Here is a 23246-nt window from a genome sequence, read left to right as displayed (position 1 = left end):
ACCTCAAGAACAGCTTGAGCCTTCCCTCCTCCACCTCTAATTTTCCAGATGCTCGAAGTCAGCTGGCTGTGAGACCTCCCTCTATACAAACTGTCCTACAGTTCCTCCTTCGTGTTGCATGTTTCCAACCCTTAATCTCAAGGTTGCTTCTTGGAGACTGCTTATGCACTCCAAGTAGACTTTATGGGTCTTTCCCAAAGTCCCTCTTCAACCTAATGTCCCTTTTAACCATCCTCACCCTACATAATAAACGGCTGCTCCGTAAATACATCACCAATTTTCCTGACCCCTATGGGAAGTCCAATCGTGCCACCATGTTGGCGGATGGATGCAGATGCATCATGGGAATCACTGCACAAGCAAACAACATGGACCTGGTTATTCCAGAGAAATTTTCTGGAAAATTTCTGGAAAATCAGGACTTCTTCCTTCCTTGGTTCCAAGGAGAGAAGAAGGAAGAGGAATCATCCTGACTTCTGGGGCTGGACATGTGGATTGCACAAAATAACACTTGTGAAGCACAGTACCTGGCACACGTGACACAGAAGACCCAGCAAAACAGAAATTTGCCCAAGGATACGTGATGATTTGGAAAGAGCCAAATGTGGAATGATCCCTCCCTGCCTCCTTGCATCCCTTGCTAGAATGTCATGAACATAATACCATTCACCAGAGACTCAGGACGGGATGGGGCAGCTGCCTATGGGGCTGATAAGACCTTCTTCGTGTAAACAGGGCCTGCTCTGGGTCTCCTCAACAGCCCGGGCATCATCTCACAAAGCCAGGCATCACCATAGGCCAAGTCCACTGCCAGGCTGGTTCTGCCAAGAAACATGCAGCTCAACTACACTTGACTCTCAAAATAAATACTTTAAGTAAGAACAGATGCCGTCAGCTTGGCCCAGAGCCACCAGCAGCACCAATGGCTTGTACGAAGCTCTTGGAGCAGAGGGAACACAGCAGGAGGCCCTTGGAAAGTGCCAGGTCAGGCTTTCGGTTCCTCCACAGCACACTCCCTGGGTGGAGGCAAAGATTCTGCCCAAGAAGACACATTTCAGGAGAAAAGAGGCTGTGTGGTATGGCTTGGAGAACTCCAGCCAAGGGCCAAAAATCTGCTTCTCGTTCCAGTTCTGTAGCTCCAGGCAAATCCCTCTGGCTCTGGGACTCAGTTTTCTGCAAGTGAAGATTGTAGTGAGGTTCAAGGGGCCTATTGAATTGTAAAGAGCTGCCGGGGTGAGTGAGGGACGAGAGTAGGCTGAGACCACCCCGGAGTGTCCTCTGTTACCATCATCAGGCATAGGGGGAATCAAAAGGGGACTAGTAGTCCAAGTGGCCAGGGCCTGAGGACTGGGACAAGAGAAGGCCAAGAATCAGGACTTCTTCCCTCCTTGGTTCCAAATGAAGCCTCCAGAATACAAGGTTCAAATGTTCTCTGCTTTACCTTCTTCTCCTTTCTTCCTTCCTTCCCTCCAGACTCCTAACTTCCTTCCTTCCTTCTAAGGACCTCCGTCCGTCTGCCTTCCTGCTTCTTCTTCTTTCTTTGGTTTTTCTTTCTTTTTTTTCTTGTCTTTCTTTCTTTTTTTCTTTCTTTTTCTTCTTCTTCTTTCTTTCTTTCTTTCTTTCTTTCTTTCTTTCTTTCTTTCTTTCTTTCTTTCTTTCTTTCTTTCTTTTCTACCATATGGTTCCAGCCATTGACCATTCTTTTCCATTCCTGAAACAGAATATGCTTTCCCTCGCTCATCTCAGGACCTTTTGTACCTGCTGTGCCCTCTCTCCAGACCACTCTTGCCATACCTCCTTGTCTTCCAGATCTCAGTTGAGCTATCATTTCCTCTGGGCTCCTTAAGGGGTCCCTCTGCTGAGTTCTCACAGCAGGAACTTCTTTATCCACCAGCCTCTCTTAAAGCAGGAGCTTGGAAAGTATGCAGAGTGAATGAATGAGATGTTTCTCAGAGACAGAGCAGATGGATGAGGCCCAGGTCCTAGGTCTACAAATCCAGTGTTCATTCATTCACTCGTTCCTTCCTTCAGTTACTTCCTTGGGTACCTTTAACAAACCACGTGCTCTGTCAAGTGCTGGGCATCCAGTGGGGGAAAAGACAAGCCCTCTATTATCAGGGAGTTTGCATTATAAAAGGAAAAAACAGGAAATAAGAGAGTAAGAAAAACAATCTGGGGGTGATGAGTGAGTGTTACATGGAAAATTCAAATAAGTTAATGTGATAGAGTTTGACCAGGTTGATACTTTAGACCGGACAGATGAGAAAGGCCCCTCTTGAGATGGAACTGAGAGCAAATGACCAAAAATAAAATAAATTAAATTAAATTAAATTAAAATTAAAAAGTCAGCATTGTGAGTGTCAGTATTCCAAGAGTGGGACAACTAGTATAAGGGCCTCACAAGGGAGATTAGAACAGAAGAGAGGTCAATGTGATGGAACATACTGGGAAAAAGGAAGCATATTTGAGATAAACCCGGTAAAATGGGAAGAGCCAGGCCCTTGCACACCATGATCAGGAGGTTCTATGCTAGTCAAGGGGAGTGGGGCCCACTGGAGAGTATTGAATTGGGAGTGATGTGATATAATTTATGTTTTTAAAAGGTTAGCCCGACCACCATGTAGAGATGGTGGGAGGGGATGGGACAAGAGGAGAAGTGAAATCACCAGTTAGAAGGCTGTTGTGTTAGCTCAAGAGGTAATGATGGCTCTAGCCAAGATGGTCATAGGGATATGGAGACAAGTAGATGAGCCCATATTGGAAGGTGGAATTGTTCGGACTTGCTCATATTTAGAAAAGAGAACTGATAGAAAACACCAATAAAAAAATTTAAAAAAAATGTGCTCGTGGATTAGATATAGAGATGGGATGAATAAAAGGGAAGTCAAAGAGACTGGGGTGGGTGGGTGTTGGACGTGTCCTGTACTAGGAAGAGGACAGGAGGCTGGAGAAGGATTAGGACAGATGATCAGGATTTGTTAGGCCCCATTCATTTTTAGATGCCTATTGGATATCTATAGGCAAGAGTCACTTAGCAGGTGGCTACACAAGAATGAAGTTTTGGGGGGAGAGCTGGCTTGGGCATGCAGATTTGGGGGTCATCTGCTTCAGATGGCATTTCACATTATGGGTCTGGATGAGATTACCTGGAGAGAGAGAACATGTAAGAAGAGGATAAAGCGCAGGACAGAGCCTGGGCACTCCAACACTGGGAGGTCTACAGAAGAGGAGGAGCTAGCCAGCAGAGACCAAGAAGGAATGGCTAGAGAGCTAGGAGGAAAACCAAGGCAATGTGGGGAATAGAAGCCAAAAGAAGGGGGTGCAAGTTGTCTTTCTTTTGCAATTCTGCTTTGCTACTACCCACTCCAGATCTTCCTAGATCCAGCCCCATGTCCTCCTGAGCTGTATACAGGTAACTCCCTGCCCCTCAGATGAGCTATTTTCAGTGGTGCCACATCCACCCCACTGGCCAACACCCAGTACAGTTCCTCCCTGCCTGCTTAAGCATTCTGGTACCAAATGACTCTCGGGCCCTCCTGCCTTGGACAAATGAGGTGACTGGAGGCAGCAATCTCTTGCTGACAGCACTCCCGGTGCCAACACGACTTCAGGCTCTGCCTCTCCCTCCCCATACCAAGGGCTTTCCAAGACCGGGCTTTGCTTTGGCTCAGAGCTCAAGCGCTCTTCCTGGTCGGCCTTTCTTTCTTCCCCCAGAGACGGTAGGGCTGTGGTCTCTGAAGACAATCCCAGTGATCCAGGAGGGCCTGCTTAGAGCTTGACTCATAGGCGGGGCACATCTGAAGGCCATGAAAAGCCATTTGGAAAGAAACCCAGAGGAGTGTTAGGAGAACATAGTGGCCTTGGACCCAGGCTGCCATGTGGGATGTCCACAAATGTCCAGCCACAGGGGTGCTCTGCTCCCCAAAGTAGGACACCCACAGGACTACATTTGTGTTTGCCCAGAGGGGGTGACTTTTTCTCCTTTACATGAAAAGTGCCATATGAGCAAAGCCCTGTGACCCCACTTTAGCCTTGTCCTCTGTATTCCCTGTTCCAGACGCTCAACTTCTCTGAGCTCAGTGCCTGGTTTCTATAGGCCCACTGCCTGATGTCTTTGGGCCTGTCACCCTTCTTCTATAAGCCATTTGCATTATTTGGGCACATTGCCTAATGCCTGGGCTGAACTCCTGATGTCTTTGGGTCTGCCCCACATTTCTTTAGGTCTGCTGTCTGGATTACTTAAGCCTGTTGTGTCACATCTCTAGGCCTGCTGCCAGATTGCCCAAAGCCCTGGGAACTTGGGCTGCTGCTGAATATCAGGGCTACCTGGCGCATTAACACCACTCTGTGGGGCTGCTGTCAGGAAGGGGCATTCATCCCCCATCTCTGGCCTCCACGATGACCACGGTGATTAGGCCCAGGGCTCAGCCATGCTTTGAAAGGAGTGTTTGTATGGTTTGTTTCCCTCCACGATACCTCCAAGGCCACAACCCCCAGAGACCGATTCATGGACCCGTTTGGCTTTTTATTTTTATTTTTATTTTTTTTGTTAATCCATATTTAATAGGGAGCTGAGCATGTAGCGCCTCGTGCCTCCGGCCCGGAGCTCAGTGCTGGCAGGGCAAGCAGACAAGGAACGGCCGGCAGCAGGGGTGGGAGCCGCCAAGAAAAACCCCCAGGCCTCAGGCAGTGGCAGGAGGGTTGCCCAGACGGCCTGCTCACCGAAGCCTGGCCTCAGAGCGCCGGGGGACCGGCTGGCCTGCTGCCGGCAGCTGTTGCTCGGTCCCTCTGCAGAGAGCCAGGGAGACAAAACAGAGGCTGGTTTTAAAAGAGACACAAAGTGGTCTCTTCAAAGAGCCCTGCAGCAATCTGGCCCAGTACAGACCGATGTTCTCGTGCAGGGAAGAGACCTGGAGAAGCATATAGCACAATATCCCTCATGCGCACGAATGTTGGGCTTGGACAGAGTCATCGGTAACGCAGGTTGCATTCGGCAACCCCCTCACCCGCCAGGCCCTGTGCTGTACGGAGAGCTTTACGTCTAGACCACGAGAATACCACCGAGGCTCAGTGATGGTCTCCACTCCATAGATGAGAAACCAAGGTTCCCATACCTATTAGGATGGCTGACGTGTTAAAAACGGGTAATAGTCGCAGAGGAACTGGGACTCTCATCCATCGCTGGTGGGGATGCAAAGTGGCTCTGCCACTTTGGAAAACAACTTGGCAGTTTCCTACGAAGTTAAACACACACTAGCCATGTGGACCGGCAAGCTCACGCCTAGGTTTTTACCAAAGGGAAATGAAACCTGTATGTAAATATGTAAATGTTTATGGTCGTCTTTTTTTTTTTTTTTTTTCACAATCACCAGCAGCTGGAAACAACTCAAACGACCTTCAATGGAAGAATGGATAAACAAACTAGTTCTTCAATACCACAGAATATTACTCAGCAATAAAAAGGAACATACTATTAATATGGGAAAAACAGGGACACCTGGGTGGCTCAGCGGTTGAGCTCCTGCCTTCGGCCCAGGGAGTGATCCTGGGGTCCCAAGATCGAGACCGCGTCGGGCTCCCTGCATGGAGCCTGCTGCTCCCTCTGCCTGTGTCTCTGCCTCCCTCTCTTGTGTGTCTCTCATGAATAAATAAATAAAATCTTCTTTAAAAAATACGAGAAAAACATGGATGATGCTCAAATGCCTTCTGCCAAGTGAAAGACAAGCCCCCGTAGCGGGGGGACCTGGTCACTCACCTTCCTTTATCTGTCACTATTTGCTGTGTCACCTTGGATATGTCATTCACTCCTTCTAGATTCCCACTTACTTATCTGTGACATGAGGAGCATTTCACCCACCTCTAGATGAAATGGGAAGATGAAATGAGAATCATAGAACCTACAGCTTTAGATCTTCATGATCTAATTCAACTGCTTTATTTTAGCTCAGGGCATTGATTCATCCTGCCAGTACTACTACTAACAGCCAACGCTTACTGAGTACTCACAAGGTGCTGCGCAGTTTATAGACATGTCATCCTGCCATCAGGCCCTGAGGTGATAGCGTCTCATAATAGGAGGGGAAATGGAGGTGCCCGGAAATGAAGTAATTGGCCAGGATCCCACAAGTGCAAGGGGGTACAGCCAGGACTGAACCTGGGCACCCCCATCCCAACTTCCCATGCCACCTGGAGGGTAAGAACTGGTAGCTACGCACCTTGCCCCTTATGTAAGTTGAGCACTGCCTATGGAGCTTTCCCCAAAGGGACGTCAGAGGCCAAGATGGATTTCTGTCCAATCTGGAGGAGCCAGCAAAGCCACAGAGGCCAGCTGGCCTCCTGTCGGACACCTGACCTTTCCACCATTCCACCGGGTGAGGGTGCGGGGAGGACAGCGATGAGTGGCCGAGGGTCATTTGGCACCGGGAGGGAGACGAGAGGAGAGAGAGAAGCCACTTTTGTGGGAGGATGAACAAGTGTCAACGCTCGCTCTACTCAATCCGGGCGGTTTCATTCTGGCTCATTGTTCCTCATTATCAGAGCTAACTATGTTCAGGCGAAGGGCGAACATGTTCCTAAATTTATGTCTCTGTGTGCGACCGCGACAATGCGTGTTTTGTGTGCTTCCTCCTGAAAAACTCCTCTTGTGACACGGGCGACCCAGCTTGGACTTGATCTTTCATGTGCATTACCCACTCCGACTGGCCCCTGCTGGCAGATTTTTCTTAAAGTCTAAAATGAGGGGCTAACCTTCTCTTCTCGGCTTTTTCTTCTCCGCTACCTATAATCTTGATTTGACTCACACAAAAGTGACTCAGTGGGAAACCCACTCAAGAAGGCTTTGACAGGGAACAATGGAGAGGCACCTCGACAGAGGCCGGCCCGCCGCGTTGAGAGAGGGGAAAATGGATTAAAGTTTAAAGATGTCATGTATGTTAACCGATCAGTATCGGTTTTATGTATTTTGTCAAAGAGACAGCAGTGAAGCCAGGCCTAGGAGGGCGAGGGGGTGCAAAGGAGGGAGAAGTGGCCCCCGTACACTTCGGCCAAAGGCCTCACCAGAGATAACGAGCCCAAGAAGCTGGAGTGTTTGAAAGGTAATCATAACAATAATAAAGAAGAAAGGGCTGAGAGGAGACCGTCGTGGGATTGGTGTGTGTGTCCGCTTTGTCCTTCCACAATGGCCCAGGGCCAGGAGCCAGGCAGTCATCGGGGCAGCAGAGCGGCTCCTTCAGAAAGCAGACGCTGCTCATTCAGCCCTAATGGCTTTCTTCCAGGATAATGCTCCACGGGCTCCCCCGGAGCAAGCAGGAGCCCAAGGGAGCCATGGGTGAGGCGGGAGAGAGGAGAGAGGCAGCTGAAAGGAAGGGCTCCCTGCTGGCTACCTCTGCGGCCGGGCCTAGCACGGAGCGTAGGAGCAAGGAGGCAGCAAGCCTGCACGGGGCCTGGGCCCTGACCTCGCCGCTCATCCTGGGAGGAGGCTACCCACGATGCCCTGCTCCCCCGACAAGAAGTCAAGAGAATAGACTTGGCCCCTGGAACTTTTCTTCAATATCCCTGAAGAGCAGCGGAATTCCCCGCTCCTGACTTCTTCGGGCGCTAACTACTTTTCCTTTGTGAGAGTTGCTGGAATTTTGGCAAGCAGTGACCAGGCTGAAAGCTGAGGGTCCTTGAATCTTCTCTCTGAAGCAGCCCAGGCTCAGGTGGGACTAGCCCCGCTTCCTTGGAGGAGGTGATGCTCGGCAAAGATGCATTCGTCGGCTGCTGGCTACTTCCCATTCCCTCCCGGGACCCCAAGGCCGGGCAACGAGGGGCGCCCATCCTGGCCGGGCCTGCAGCGTGGATGTCCTCTGGCTGGAATACCTCGGGGATGAGCAAGGGGAAGGCTTCGAGCTGCTTTGAGGCCCATGGTTCGGAGGTGAATAGTATACCGAATCCAGCTCCTACTGGCTTGTGAGCACGGAGTGTTCCATTTCCTGTAATCTTGCAAGCCACTTTTGTTTTGTTTTGTTTTGCTTTTCCACTCGAACAACATGAATTTATTTTCTCACTGTTCTGGAGGCTGGAGATTTAAGATCGAGGTACCAGCAGGGTTAGTTACGCCTGAGGCTTCTCTTCTTCACTTGTGCTCCTCACATGGTCATCCTTCTGCGTGCCTCAAGCCAGTTTTTAAAAATTACGTAAACTTACAACCAAATAAATTATATCAACAGCAAAGGCGATGAACACTCCAAACTCATCACTTGTTTTAATATTACCTACGCTTCTGAGGTCATGTAAGACTATTGTATCTATATGGTGGAAATACTGTCCTAATGCCATGCTTATGAGCATCTCTCCCCAACTCTCTATAAACGGGGTCACAGTGATCGATTGAAATTGGCTATGGCCGACTATTTACACCATAGCAAGTGGAAAATGCTACAAGTCAGGGTTTCCCCCCATAAAGCGGTAGTTGTTAAACATTTCCCAGTGCACTGGCTGGGGAATGGTGTGGCCTGGCCTCTTGGTCATTGGACCAAGCCACTTTCCCTCTCAAACAAGGGGAAAAGAGATGGGATGGCAAGTTGCTTTGAAGACAAACTATAAATGTACGAGGGCTTTTGAGTTTCCCGACCCCATATTCATGCACACATTCACCCATCCTTTTTTCTCTTTTTTGGCTAGAAGAAAATATTGTATTGGAAAAAATCATTTCCAACTCTGAGACCCTTTATGAACAATCTGATCTAATGCTGCCTTTAATCAAGATAATTCAAGATCAAAAGTTGACCCCCCTGTTTGTTGAGGAATGAGGACCAGGAGGGACAAGTTCCTGGCTCTAGACATCACCTCCCTTTGGGACTCGCACAGCCTCTCTCTCTCTCTCTGAACCTCCCGCAAGAAGGCTGAAGCTGTGAGCCCTCCTGGGGGGTGTCTGCATTTGACGGGGAGTCCGAGAGGCTGACCACATTCAGGGGCCATAATGGAAGATTCTCACTGGGGATTCAGGGGTTGGGAGCGCTCTACAAATTTGAGTCTGATGGCCTTCCAAAAATACATCAAGCAGGCAACTGCTTCTCTCTTCCTAGAAGGCTACACAAGGCCAGGTCTTTCTCTCTCTTGCCCCAGACAGTAGTAATAGTAGCTAATGTTCATGGAATAAACAGACCCCCTAGTGGTAAACACTGTCCCAAAGCACTTCAATCTCATCCAGGCCTCCCAGTGTCTTAGTCCCATTTTGCAGCTAAGAAAACCAAATCTTAGAGACGTTCTTTCATTGGCCAACCCGCCCCCCCCCTCCCTTCCAGGAAGCCGTCAGCCAGGGCCCAGACCCAGACTGGCTGGCATCAGAGTTCTTCTTGATCACGATGCTTGGTGGCTCCCAGGAAAGGGTCCTTTCTGACCCAATGGTCCCACCCACCTGTCGCTACTACCGAGGTCTGGTCACTGGAAAACAGGAAAATAGCAGGGAAGCAGGGTGAGGGGCGAGACTGAGGAGGCCAGAAGTGGGTGAAATTTAAGTAAGTGTGCAGGGGACATGGCTCTTCCCCGTCTGCCTTTACTGGGCATTCCCTCGGCCCTCATTGCCTAGGAGTTTACAAGGGCATACGCTCTCTCAGGTGAGGCTCACTCAGGCCAGTTCCAGAGTGTTCCTCTTCCCCTGACACACTGGGCCAGGGACCCGCATCAAAATCTTTCAGATCTTTTTTTTTTTTTTTTTTTAAGATTTATTTATTTATGTGGAAGAGAGCACACATGTGAGCAGGAGAGGCAGAGGGAAAGAGAACCCCAAGCAGGCTTCACACTGATCACGTAGCCCAATGTCAGGCTCAATCTCACGACCCTCAGATCATGACCAGAGCCGAAATCAAGAGTCAGACACTCAACCGTCTGTGCCACCCAGGTGCCCCAAATTCTTTCAGATTTTGAGGGAAAGAGGCGGGAGCCTGAGACTCTGGGCCCCAGGAGCTGTCCAGGGCTCTGTGATCACACCTACCCCATCCCTCCCCACCACCCCCTACAAGAGAGCATCACCAGGCAGGCCCCCACACCCCCGTGGGGATATAGCACACCTACATTTTCCAAAGGGCCTCACCACCTACAAGACACTTTCTCTCTCTTTCTTTCTTTCTTTCTTTCTTTCTTTCTTTCTTTCTTTCTTTCTTTCTTTCTTTCTTTCTTTCTTTCTTTCTTTCCTTTTTAGATTTTAATTTATTTCACAGAGGGAAGGGGACAGAGATAGAGAGAGAACACAAGCAGGGAGAGCGTCAGGCAGAGGGAGAGGGAGAAGCAAGCTCCTGGCTGAGCAGGGAGCCTGACACCGGGCTGGATCCCAGGGCCCTGAGATCATGACCTCAGCTAAAGTCAGACACTTAACCGACTGAGCCACCCAGGCGCCCCTACAAGACACTTTCAAGGTCAATTTCTCCTTTGCTATTTGTGATTGGATGAGGCCGGCCTATATAAGGAGCACGCCTTTTGCAGAAAGGAAAAATTAATTCAAACATTCTGGAGTTTGGCTCAGGCCAGTCAGCCCAGCTGGACATAAAGCCTGGTTGCTGGACTCACAATCCAGTGCTCATTTTACTGCAAGAGCGCCATGCAGCCTCCCGGCCCAGCCCCATTCCCCAGGAGGCCTAGTTTCTCAGCCACAGATGATATCAATTGGTCCCTGGAAATGTGTCAACCCCTGAGACCAGAAGACAAGTGCCAAGAAGAGAGAAATACTTGAGATTCCTGTTAAGGAACAACGCTGGGTTTGACCTGGATAACCCCAGAGAATAAGGAGAAAATAATCATGTCAGACATTACATAATCCGGGAAGACACAGACGGAAGCTGGAGCTGGGAGAAAGACCACGGGTGAGATTTCAAAGGGGGCACCTCTCCCCAGGGGAGGGCTGCGGGGGGCAGGGCCGCTGGCACAGGCGGACCGAGCGGTTGCCACCTGCCGGGCTCGGGGCAGTATTACTGTGGATCCTTGCCACCACGGCCCCACGGCCTGGGCATCATGAGCCCTGGTCTGCAGGCGAGGAAACTGAGGCACCGTGATCTCATCTTCCCAAAGCAGGGCTGAGATGCCCCCGGGTTCTCCCTCCGACGGGGAGCAGGCTGCATGGGGCAGCGTGCCGTCGGGGGTGAAAGTTCTGAGAGCCAAAAAGTGGAAACCCCCCAAATGTCCATGAACCGGTGAACGGAGTAGAATAAAACACCGCGGGCCCAGGCCGTGGAACCCCACACAAGCCTCAGAAGGACAGGGGGGCCCCGGGTGGCTCAGCGGCTGAGCGTCTGCCTTTGGCTCAAGTCAGGATCCCCGGGTCCTGGGATCGAGTCCCGCGTCGGGCTCCCCACAGGGAGCCTGCTTCTCCCTCTGCCTGTGTCTCTGCCTCTCTCTGTGTCTCTCGTGAATAAATAAATAAATAAATAATCTTTTAAAAGAACAGAACTTCGGATACACACTACGGCATGGACGCGCCAGGTCTCACATTCTCCACCGGCTGACATGGCCCCTACAGGGGAACACCCCTTCTTGGGGGCAAAAAAATTTCTTAGGTATGAACAATGGTTTGTGGCCCTCCAAAGTTCCCCTCCCCCCAACAAAATCGTCTTCCTTAGTATCTAATTCTTTTTATTTATTTATTTATTTATTCATGAGAGACACACAGAGAGAGGCAGAGACGTAGGCAGGGGAGAAGCAGGCTCCCTGCGCGGAGCCCCATGCGGGACTCGATCCCGGGACCCCGGGATCACGCCTTGAGCTGAAGGCAGAGGCTCAACCGCTGAGCCACCCAGGCACCCCCTAATTCTGTCCTTAGGGAGACGTGTCGACATGTCCCGACTCGGGGCACACGGGGATGACAGGGGGAGAGCGCAGCCTCCGGTGCCCAGTGGGAGACGTCAGACGCCAAAGAGTGTCCAGTGTCAGGCTCTGGGATGTGAAAGGTGAGCAAAGGGGGATGCGGACAGAAAGTGAATTAGCGGGTGTCCGGGGCTGGGCCTGGGAACAGGGAGTGACTACAGAAGAGGACGCACCTCTGTGGGGTGATGAAAATGTTCTAAAACTGAATTGTGGTAAGTGGTTGCACAACTCTGTAACTTTCCTCAAAGTCCCTGAATTGTACACTTGAAACAAGTGAGTTCTCTGGTACTTAAATTATGTTTCAGTAGAGCCGTTTGCTATTTTTATAAAAAGGAAGAACACGGGCTTGGGACTTTGAGAGGCCTGGTCCCCCTGTGCCCGCCCTCCCGGCCCCCACTCTGGGGGCTCCCCTCCAGCCTCCGTGTGCTGGTCTGCAAAAGGGAGCCGAGGCCAGAGCTCTGGGAGGCCTCGAGCACTGTGATGTGAGGGTCTGGGGGAGCCGGGTTCCGAGCACTAAATCTGAGACAGACACAGAATTCCTTCTGGAACCTTCCAAGCTCCGGTGAAAGAACACCTCATTGAGAGGCCTCCCATGACTGTCCCCTCACTGTCAGGCAGGCCGTGGGCTTGGTTCCCCGCAGCACTGACTGGATCTCCAGTGGCCCTTTCTTTTCCGTGCTGGTTGTCTGTCTCCACGCACCCCCCCCCCGCCGGAATGTGAGCCCCGCTTGGGAGGTGGCCCTGCCCGGGCACAACACGGTGTGAAGCTGTGAGCCCTGCTTATTGCCTCTAGTGCTCTGAACACCCAATGAACACAGGCATGTGAGCTACGCTCATTCACCCAAAAGTGACACATTTCTGGAAACTTCTTCCCCCTCCCGCTCCGCCAAAAGACTTCTCTATCAGGTGTGTGCCGGGGTGGGCAGTTCTAGGAAAACGTTTGCTTTAATTCCATCGATCCATTGGCCCCACAGGCCTGCTGGACTGACTCTGACCACGGGGATGGTGAGCGCTGGGGACCCTACTGACGACACATGCAGGGGCTTGTCCCCACTCAAGCACATACCTCGGTTTTGGGGTGACGGTGGGGACCGCAAGCAAGAACCTCATGGGGGTTTGTGACCAAAACAGGGCCACGCTCCTCTGATGCTCCGTGTGAAATGAGCCTGGGGACTGTGCCCCTTCCCCGCTCCACACACCCACACCCTCCCAAAGCTCCTGCCCTCCGGGATTGCAGGCCAGGAGGTGACAGGGAATCTTCAGGAAACTGAGAACAGACAGGGAGGTGGAAGCAGGGAGGCAGGGGGCCTCAACAGCTGCTCTAGGGACAGTGAATTGTGAAACTGGAACTGGGCGGGGCCTGCGCAAAGCGAGCCGCAGAGATAGATAAATAAGTAAACAAACAATATGAGACAAAAGCTCCCTGCCCGGCCCCCCAGGCCAGGGTCACCATGTCCTTGGAGCACAGGTGAAGGTGAGGCACAGAGCCAAGGGTGGGGGGCCGGCAAGCCTGCAGGCAGGGCTGTGAGGGGTGCACGCTGAGGCTGTGTGCTCAGCGGGCTTCTAGGGGTGGTTTTTCCAGTGTGTGCGTGTGTGCGTGCGTGCGTGTGTGTGTGTGTGTGTGTACTCGAGAGAGCGAGAGGAAAGAGCAAGCTCAGCTATCTACTACGAACCACAACATCCTTACACATCCGCTCTGAAAACAGGGTGTCGGCCAGCCAGGGGCCCAGGAGACCAAGCTCCTATTCTCCGAAGAGTGTGGCCCTTAAAGAATAAAATCGAGAAGGGAGCGGCCCAGGGAAAGGAGCTAATTACACCTACCAAGTGACAAATCACTTGGAAAACATAAATAACGTTTTCAAGGACACTCCTCCACTAACGAAGCTAAAGTGTTTTTCTTTCAAACCCCAGCAAGAAAATCCCAGGGATGAAACAAACTTCGCTTATTTTAGTTTCTACTCAATTACCTGTTAATGGAAAAAATCTGGCCCCGACCGTAATGAGGCGGGCATGAGCTCACTGGCGCGGGGGTCGGCGCTGTCAGGGAAGGCCGCAACAAGCCGGGCATTTATCTGCGTCTCTATAACCCTTTTCAAACTCGCTGTCAGGGAGCCCACGCCGAGCAGGCCGGAGAGGAAGGACTTGGAACCTGCTGCAGGCCTCGGAGGCCCTCTGGGAAAAGGAAAATTGTTGTTGGCAAGTCTGCCTGGCTCCAGAAATTGATCCAGTGCCCCCCACTTGTCCGAGCAGCAGCAGACAGAGCTAAGAATTTTGTTATAATTAAATAGAGTGCTGATTGGTTGCTGGAGGTGGTCTTGAAACTGGTGTTTAAAAGCAGAGAACAACGGTTACTATTCATAGGAAAAGCCCAGAGTCTTAAAAATCCATCTGTTTCATTCCCAAATTTAGGCCAAAAAAATGCTCACTTGCTGTCTTTAAAAATACCACCTGCTTTGCGATGTTGTATAATGTGCCATTATATAAGGTGGAGGGGGGCGGAGGGGAGGGCAGGGTGGGAGGATGCGGCGGGGTGGGCCCAGCCCCTTTCTGAGAACAGAGGCGGTCTGCAGAGGCCAGGCTGTCTCCTCCCAAGGCCAAGCCGTCCTCCTCAGAGGCCCAACGTGGGCCTTGAGGCACCAGGGTGGGGAGAGAGAGAGTGAGAGAGAGAGAGACTTAACCAGCATCACCTCAGCAAGCTGCACTCAAGAGCCCCCCCAACAATGCCAGGCCCTGGCAATTAGACATCTACCTTCCACCCACCTGACCTCCAGGGCCCAACATCTGGGGCTTGCACCCAGGCCTGGTTGGAGCTGTGATCTCACACCACTGTTCACCACAGCTGTGGTACCAGTGAGGTCACGGCTCCTGGAACCAAGGGAGGAGAAGCATCCAGGCCCCCTCAGCTCGCTGGCAGGATCCGTTAGTACCCTCCTGCCACACACCACCCTAACCCCTGGGTCTGGCAGCCACAGGACACAAGGGCTCTAATGGGACAGCCCTGTTTCTCCCAAGTGGGCAGAGGTCCCAGTCCAGCCTAGTCCCAACAGCTTTTTCCAAACCTCACAGAAATGTCAGGGCTCAGTTTCTCCTGAATATTCTCATTCACAGGTTCAGTGAAGAGAATTAATCGGCCCTGTAGTCGTAGGCCGAATTTGAGCCACTTTTCAGCTGACCCATGCTGAACACGTTCTTAGCTCCTTCCTATGACAATGGAAACAGAGAGACTGCCATCAGAGTGTTTGGGTGCGGAACAAAAAAAAAATAGTACAAGCTGTGCTAGAAGCCGGGGAGCCTAGTACGGTGCGGGGCATGTTGGAGGTGCCCACATAGATCTGGCTGCCCCGTACACTGGTCCTCCATCACAGTGGAGTCACAAACCTGGACACTGACCCAAGATTGAGAACAAGCTTCGGGGTTGGTGGCAGGATGAAAATTCCCCCACACTGAAGCCAGCCAGTGGAGAATTCAAGGTAGCAGGTAGTTACTAGAAAGATCCTGGTCTAGACTGGGAGGAATCATGGCATTTGGCCTAGACCCTGCCAGCACCCAGCTGTGTGGCTTCAGGTGTAAAGACACCCTTGGGACCCCTTCCCTGGGCTTCACTTTCCTGGGTCTGGTCCTTCTTCCAGTTCTTAGAGACCAAGCAGTCTGATTCCACTTAGAGCAGCTGCTTTTGCCTTCAGAGCTCTCCAGAAATTCCTACCCAGAAGGACAGAACTTACATGTCTACACACCTTCCTCTTGGGAGTTCTGATGCCCCAAGGAGGATGGGGGCTAAACAACGAAGCCTCCACACCCTGACACCAAAAGTAGGCTTCAATTTCCCTAGCTTGACCACAGTTTCCCATTTACTGCCCCCGCCACACACCACCCCGTCAATCCTTGCACCCTGAAAAGCAAATATAGATAGCAGAGTGGTTCCTAGCAGTGTATTCTGTGAAAAGTTATTCATAAGAATTTAATCTGTTTTATTATAATTATATTATTATATTATATTATTATATTTATTATAATTTATCCTTAGAGGCCATTCCAGAAGCCCTACTTCATCTACTCTCTTCACTGTGAATTTCCTTCCATACTTGATCTCATTAGGCAAACAGGAATTTCAGTGATGGGGTAAGCAGTGCAGAGCTTGTTTTAAGTAGCAACCACACTGCCTTTAGAACCCAGAGGAAGTTAGTACTGTGTAACCTCGATTCGTCATAATTCCATAAATCAAATGAGTAGGGGGCATTAAAATTTTTTTCAAAAGGCTTGTTTCATGACTTTTAGCCATGACGACTCCATCCTCAGGCCCCATGCCATAGACCACATGGTAACCATAGCTACAGTGTTTTATTACCTCCTCCATGCAAGCCACAACCTAGAGGCCTTTTGTCCCCCTTGCCCATCCAATATCATTTGCAACATCTCAGTGCAACAGAGAATACATCATCTAAGACAACAATCCAGAGGAATCTTGAGGGCATTGCATGAGAACTACCCTTCTATGGTATGAAAGCCACAATTTATCCATCCTACTATTGACAGACAGTTAGGTGATATCCAGTTTTGGGCCCTTATGAATGAAGCTGCTATGGTCATCTACCAAAGTTAAACATATGCTATTTGGATATCCTTTTCTGTCAATTACCCACTCCCAGTTTTTTGGCTTTGTTTTTGCCTACATTCAATTGATTAAGCTTTCTTTTCTTGTGATTTGTTAGGAATTTTTTATACTTCTGGATATTAGACCTTTGTCAGATAAATGTGTTGTGAATATTATCTAGACTGTAACTTGCCTTTTCACTCTTGAAATGAGTTCCTGAGAAATAGTCCCCACAACCAAAGACTAGAAAAGGATATTCTTAATTTGATAACATGAATCTATAAAAACTTATAGCTGATACTATTCTTAATGGGAAATAGGGAATGTGTTTCCTTGAGTTCAGAAGAAAGACAAGGAATCCTGATATCACCACTCTTATTCAACATTCTATTGGAGGCTCTTGCCAGCACAATAAAGGAAAAAAAAAAAAAAAAGCAAGGGAGAGAGTATACAGATTGGAAAGGAAAAAATAAGGTTGACAGTATTTGCAGATAATATAATTACAGAAGTAGAAAAATCCAAAAGAAGCTATAGCTAATATGCTAGAGTTTATATGTGAATTTAGCAAGGCTGTTGAATAAAAAGGTCAATATATAAAATTTAAATATAATTCTATATACTTGCAACGATCAATCAGAACACAGAAATTTAAAAATACTATGTATGGCAATTTCAAAAAACATCAAATATCTAGGAGCAAATGTAATGAAAAACCTCTATATGTGAAACATTTGCTATGGGCTGAATTGCATCCCCCCACCCCTACTCCTAAATAGGTAATTAAAGTAAAAGAAGGTCATATGGGTGGGCCTTAATCCTATAAGCATGGTGTCCTTATCAGAAAAGAATTGGATTCAGACACACACAGAGGAAAGACCATGTGAGGACACACAAGAAGGCACCCATTGGCAAGCCAAGGAGAGAGATTTTGGAGGAAACCAAACCTGCCAATGACTTGATCTTATTCTCCTAGCTTCCATACCATGAGAAAATTAACTTCTGCTGTTTAAGCCATCCCATCTATGGCATTTTGTTATGCAGACCTAGCAAACTCATACAATATTGTCAAGGGAAATTAAGAAATACACAAATAAATGAAGAGATAGACCATGTTCATGGATAGAAGAACCAATATTGTTAAGATGTCAGTTCTCCCCAAATTAAAGATTTTATTTATTTATTCATGAGAGACACACACAGAGAGAGAGAGAGAGAGAGAGAGAGAGAGTCAGAGACACAAGCAGAGGGAGAATCAGGCTCCATGCAGGGAGCCTGATGTGGGACTCGATCCTGGGACTCCAGGATCACGCCCTGGGCTGAAGGCAGGCACTTAACCACTAAACCACCCAGGCATCCCTCCCCAAACTATTACGACAGATTCATCACAATCATAATAAAAACTCCAGCAATTTGTATGTTTGTGTATGTGTGTAGGGAAATTCACAAGCCAATACTAAAATTGATATGGAAATGCAAAGGGCCCGGAAGTCATAATAAGCTTGATGGAGAACAAAACTGAAGGACTTAAATGCTACATAGCAAAATGTATTACAAAGATACAATAATTAAAACAGTGTGGTATTGGCACCAAGGTAGAAAGTGACTGGTGTCATCATGTCAGTAAACAGATCCACTATCACACTGTCATTTGGATTATGCTAGGTCAACCAGTTGTACATGTAGAAGAAAATGAACTTGGAACGCCAGCCTCATCTCGTACACCAAAATCAATGCCAAGAGGATCACAGACCTAAATGAGAAAAGTAAAATAAAGCCTCTGAAAGAAAAGGGAGGAGGAGAATGTGTTCATAAATTTGAAGTGATAAAATATTTCTTAGATGGGATTGAAATACACTAACCATAAAATAAAAGATAGATAAAGTCAGCTTGATTAGAATGATAAACTTTTGCTCATCAAAAGACACCCTTAGAAAGGGTTTCATTTAGTCATTAACAATTTTTTTTGAGCACTTACCAGGTATCTGACTCTAACTCTGCAGTAGAGTGGGAAGCAAAGAGACACCATCTCTACCCTCCAGAAGCTTGATTTCTAAAGCAGGGGTTGGCAGACCTTTTTTCTGTGAAAAGCCTAAGAGTAAATATTTTAGGGTTTATAGGCCACGAACTATCTCTGTGGCAAGTAATTCTTCTCTTTTTTGTCCTTCTCCCCCTTCTTTAGCAACTCTTGAAAAAAATGTAAAATTGTTCCTCTCAGCACCACAAAAACAGGTCAGAGGCCCGGTATGGCCTGCAGGCTATAATCTGATAATCGCTGGCCTGGAGAGAAAGGAAGAATGACAATAAGCAGAAAAACAAATAGGCATATAATTTCATAAATGTGTGTGTGACATACACAAGGAAGTGTTACAAGGACAATAAAGGGGTGTTCAGATAAAGAAAAAAAAAGGCACAGTAAGGAAGATGTGAGTTAGATCATTAGTGCTCATCCTGCTTTTCAACATTTCCCAGCCTCCTTTGTTAGTTAGGTCCACTTCACAACTGCGTTCTGCTCAACAGAAGATGGGCAGAAGTGATGTTTATCACTTATATGTCTAAAAAATGTCCTGATCATCTTCCTTTCTCTCCCTCTTCTATGAGGCTGAGAGAAGTCTCTGAGATGGCTGAGAAGCAATCCTTTACTGTGTTAAGCCATTGATATTTTAGGGCTTGTTATTATAGCGTAGTCTAGCCACAACTGCCTAATATAGGAGATTCCATTTAAGCCAAAATATAAGAAAGGGCAAAGCAATAGCTCCTGAGGTTTCTTTTATTTGTTTTTCTATTGAGTTTCATTTTGTTTTTAAAATGCCCTTGATCCCCTAAACTGATTACCTAATTTATCAATGGGTTGTGACCCATCATCTCAGAAACATATATGATATAATAATACATACGCTTCTAATTTTCTCCCAATTCTAGGATTGTATGTATTTTAGCACGGAGTCCAAAATAGCTCATCCATGTAGTTATCAACTATCTTTATAGTTATTTCATGCACAGAAACAAACAAACAAACAAAAGGTACCCAATAACAACTCCTGTACATTGACAGAGAAAATACCTGGTGGTCTCTTTGCAAAAGCCTTTCACAAAGTCCATGAATCAAACAAGCTCCACCCTCTGTCCCTCGCCAGCTACCCAGATGGTCTGCGTCTTCAGTGATGCAGGCTCCTGGGCTTCAAACCCTAGGCTTGCTGTTTCCCAGATATGTGCCTTTGAGGAAGCCACTTAACCCTCCCTGGGCCTCACTCTCTACATTTGTAAAATGAACATAAAAGCAATTTCTATCCCATGAGGATTACGTAAGTGAGAAACACAGGTGGAGTTTCTAGCACATTCTCTTGTCCTTATCCTTGTATAAAGCCACTTTCCAGATGAGCAGCTTATCCAGGCCTTGAGAATGTTGGCCCCTTTTTCCTTAAGGAAATGTCCTTAATTCCTTAAGGATTCTGTCCTATAAGACATTGCAGGACTCAGCTCAGAGGGAAAAATGGACACCAGGCTTACTTTACACAGACCTGTAAAGTGCCAGAGCCTAGAACGGTACCTGGTACAAATCGGTGTTCAAGGACTAGTTGCTCAATCAACCAATGAATCAATGGGCTTACTCACAGCTCAGATCAAGTGTACGCGCACAATGCCAGCTTAAAAAATTCCCAAACTCCAGAGTCAGAATTTGCCAATGCTGCCCATCAGACCTATGCCAGGGTTCAGGCAGGCCTCTGCCATTGCCACACGCCTGGGAATGCTGGACCGGATATGAAATGGGAGGTGAAGAAGCCAACCACAGAAGGGAATCCTTTAGAAAGTCACTTCTATGGCCCCATTTCCTAGTGATTCCCAACCGTGGCTTCTGGTACTTGGCCTTCAACCACCATTCACAGGAGACTTTTTGGCTATTCCTTAGTTTCTTTCCACAGGACTTTAATTAAAAACACATTTCCATACCACAAAAAGCACTCCAGTTAGAGCTGTGGCTCCCCAAAGGCCAGGAGCCATTTTCATGGAGCCATCATGTTTCAGGTGGGATGGATGACTGTGTGTGAGTCACAGAGCCCTGGGGTCCCTCCACTCTACCACAAGGATGTGTCATCCACATCTAGGTATCTCACCCTCTAGCCGGGGGTTTGAAGAGCAGGGCTAGCAGAATCTTGAAGAGAAATAAAAGAAATAGCTAGGGCAGGCCTTCTACTTTTACAATAATACTAAACACTCTGATTTACTATTCCAGGCACTCTGCATTCTAGCCTCATAAGAATCTGAAAAAGTGTACCACTGTCACCGCTCGTTAGCTGAGGAAAAGGAGGCTCAGCATGCTGGAAGACGTGCCCAAGGACGCAGAGTGTGGGAGTCTGATGTTGGAGTCTCCAAGCTCAGATTCTCTCCACTGTTCCTTGGTTTGTCCTCTCTTCAAATCCTAGATCCAGATAAAAGGCATCCTGATCCTACAACCGCTTTCTACCTGGGCCTGTCCAAAACCACCACCACCCGCAGTACAACTACCCATTCTTGAGGGTTCTGTGCTAAGACTCTGCAGTCTCCCAGAATTAGCAAATGCTTCTGTAGGGGGCTAAATGGTGTCCCCCACTCCCCAAATATATTTCCCTGTTCAAATCCGAATCCTAGAACCTATGCTGTTTTATATGGCAAAAGATGGAATTAAGCTAAGGATCTAGAAAGAAGTGGCTCATCCAGGATTATCCATAGACCCTAAATACATGACTCATACCTTCTAAGGTGAGAGGCACGGGAAGTTTCCAGACAGACACACAGGAGGCAGGGATGTGAAGATGGAGACAGAGATTTGAGTGATGTGGCTATGAGACCAGAAATGCCCAGGATGGGCAACCAACAGAAGCTGAGAGGGCCTCCAGAACCTCCGAGGGGAGCATGCCCACCCCACACCTGGATTCGACTCCCAGCCTCCGGACCTGTGAGAGCTATTGCTGGTAGCCACCAAGTTTATGTTTTGTTACAGCTGCCACAGGAAGCTATCCCCTCTCCTAACAGGCCGACTTATTTGGCCAGGTCCCATCAGAGGTCAGGAGTGATGTGGCTCAGAGATTCAGAGTCACGAGCTCCTAGATGTGGTCTCATGGTCTCTTAGTAACAACAAATCCACAGATGGATAGAATCAATTAGAAGATGCTCAGATTGAAAATAAACTCTTGAGGTCGGAAGAAACCAAACAGCTGGAGAGAGTGTTGAACTTGCCCGGCATCTGGGAGACTGGAACCTGCCCTATCCAGAAAGATAGGCTTGGGGGTAAAGAAGGCCCATGTTAGGGTGGGAAGAGCCTCAGAGTATTGCTAGAATGTAATAAGGCAGTAAACATGAGGCTAGGTGATCCGTAATTTGAATTTTTAAAAAGTGATCGTCACTCGGGACGCCTGGGTGGCTCAGCAGTTGAACATCTGCCATCAGCTCAGGGGGTGATCCTGGGTTCGGTATCAAGTCCCATATTGGGATCCCTGTGAGGATCCTGCTTCTCCCTGTGTCTCTGTCTCTCTCATGAATAAATAAATAAAATCTAAAAAAAAAAAAAAGTGATCTTCACTTGAGCTGGCTGATGACAGAGAGATCGTCCCCCCCCCCCGACCCGGTATTTTGGTTTTTTGTTTTGCCTTTGTAACAAGGGCGCTGAGCTCCCTTCTGGGATGGCTGAAAGGATTAGGAAAGACAGACAACTTGGGAGTCCCAAGAACACAAAATTTGGAAGTGCTCTGGAAAGTTGCCATTCCCTTGGTTCTCAAAAAGACAAATGTTGAGTTGGCTGGCGTCACTTATTCCTTCCTTCAAAAAATATGTATCAAGTACCCTCCATGTGCCAGGCATTGAAACAGGGCCTTAGTATGGAGCAAGGAACATAAAAGCCAGTTCCGTCCCCTTGGAGGGTTCTCTAGAGCAATGGTTCTCAACTGGGCGTGATCTTGCCCCTGGGGAGATATTCAGCAATGTCTGAAGCCACTTCTGGAGGTCAGAGTGCTGGGGGTGCTACTGGCATCTAGTGGGAAGAGGCCAGGGATGCTAACATCTGACAATGCATAGGCCAGCCCCCCAAAACAAAAGGTCTCAATGATGGCAAGTGGCACTACTAGTGGCCTAACCAGGCCACATCCACCAACAGAACGGTGGGTGAGCAGATCCAGGGAGGGAAAAACAGGAAGGTGGAAGAGCACCACATCACCCACTATCGTCTACACCGACATCTATGCTCAGACCCGAAAGATGAGGCAAGAAGTGGGGCTGCAGCAGCAGAGCAGAACCTTCCAGGAGAGGGGAAGGTGTGTGGGTGAGTGTGTGGGGCGAACAAGGACACCCTTCAAAAGGACTGTCCCCCTTTTGGGGAGAAGGACCATCTTAATGACACAAGGAGGCATAACGTAGTGTTAAGAGCTCGAGTTTGAGTCAGACCTGAATTTAAATCCCACCCAACTAGCTGTGCAGACTTGGACAAGACACAGACTCAGAGTTTCTAAACTCAGTTTTAAAATAAAGCGGGGGGGTCGGGGGGGAATAATATTGACCTCAGGTGGTACGGTTAGCAATAAATGAGAAGAGACACATAAATGACTTGGCACACTGCCACCAAGAACAGATATTGTTCTGATTTGTGTTTTCAGAGGTCACTCTGGGCCCAGTGTGCAAAATAAAATGGGGAAGGACAACCAGAATTGTTCCTCTCTGGGAATACAAAGCAAACAAAAACAAAATACTGAGATTTCACGGAACAAAAACTAGCTTGAGCAAAGCACGGCTTCCAAGGAGCTCTAAAGTCCTTGATGACAACTCTGTGCCGCCCTAAGTGACAACAACA

At 48.5% G+C, this 23246-nt stretch overlaps 1 long non-coding RNA gene across 1 annotated transcript; it reads left to right on the top strand.

The window, feature by feature from the left end:
• The first annotated feature begins 10499 nt into the window (after positions 1 to 10499).
• On the top strand, positions 10500 to 21903 carry LOC111093006. Its single transcript, XR_005380619.1, has 3 exons — positions 10500 to 10841; positions 11795 to 11921; positions 20661 to 21903. It is a non-coding gene; the product is annotated as an uncharacterized LOC111093006 (long non-coding RNA).
• Positions 21904 to 23246: the final 1343 nt, after the last annotated feature.

The sequence above is a fragment of the Canis lupus genome, chromosome 28 (assembly GCF_011100685.1).
Source record: "Canis lupus familiaris isolate Mischka breed German Shepherd chromosome 28, alternate assembly UU_Cfam_GSD_1.0, whole genome shotgun sequence".
NCBI lineage: Eukaryota > Metazoa > Chordata > Mammalia > Carnivora > Canidae > Canis > Canis lupus.
This window is presented reverse-complemented; position numbering and strand designations above follow the sequence as displayed.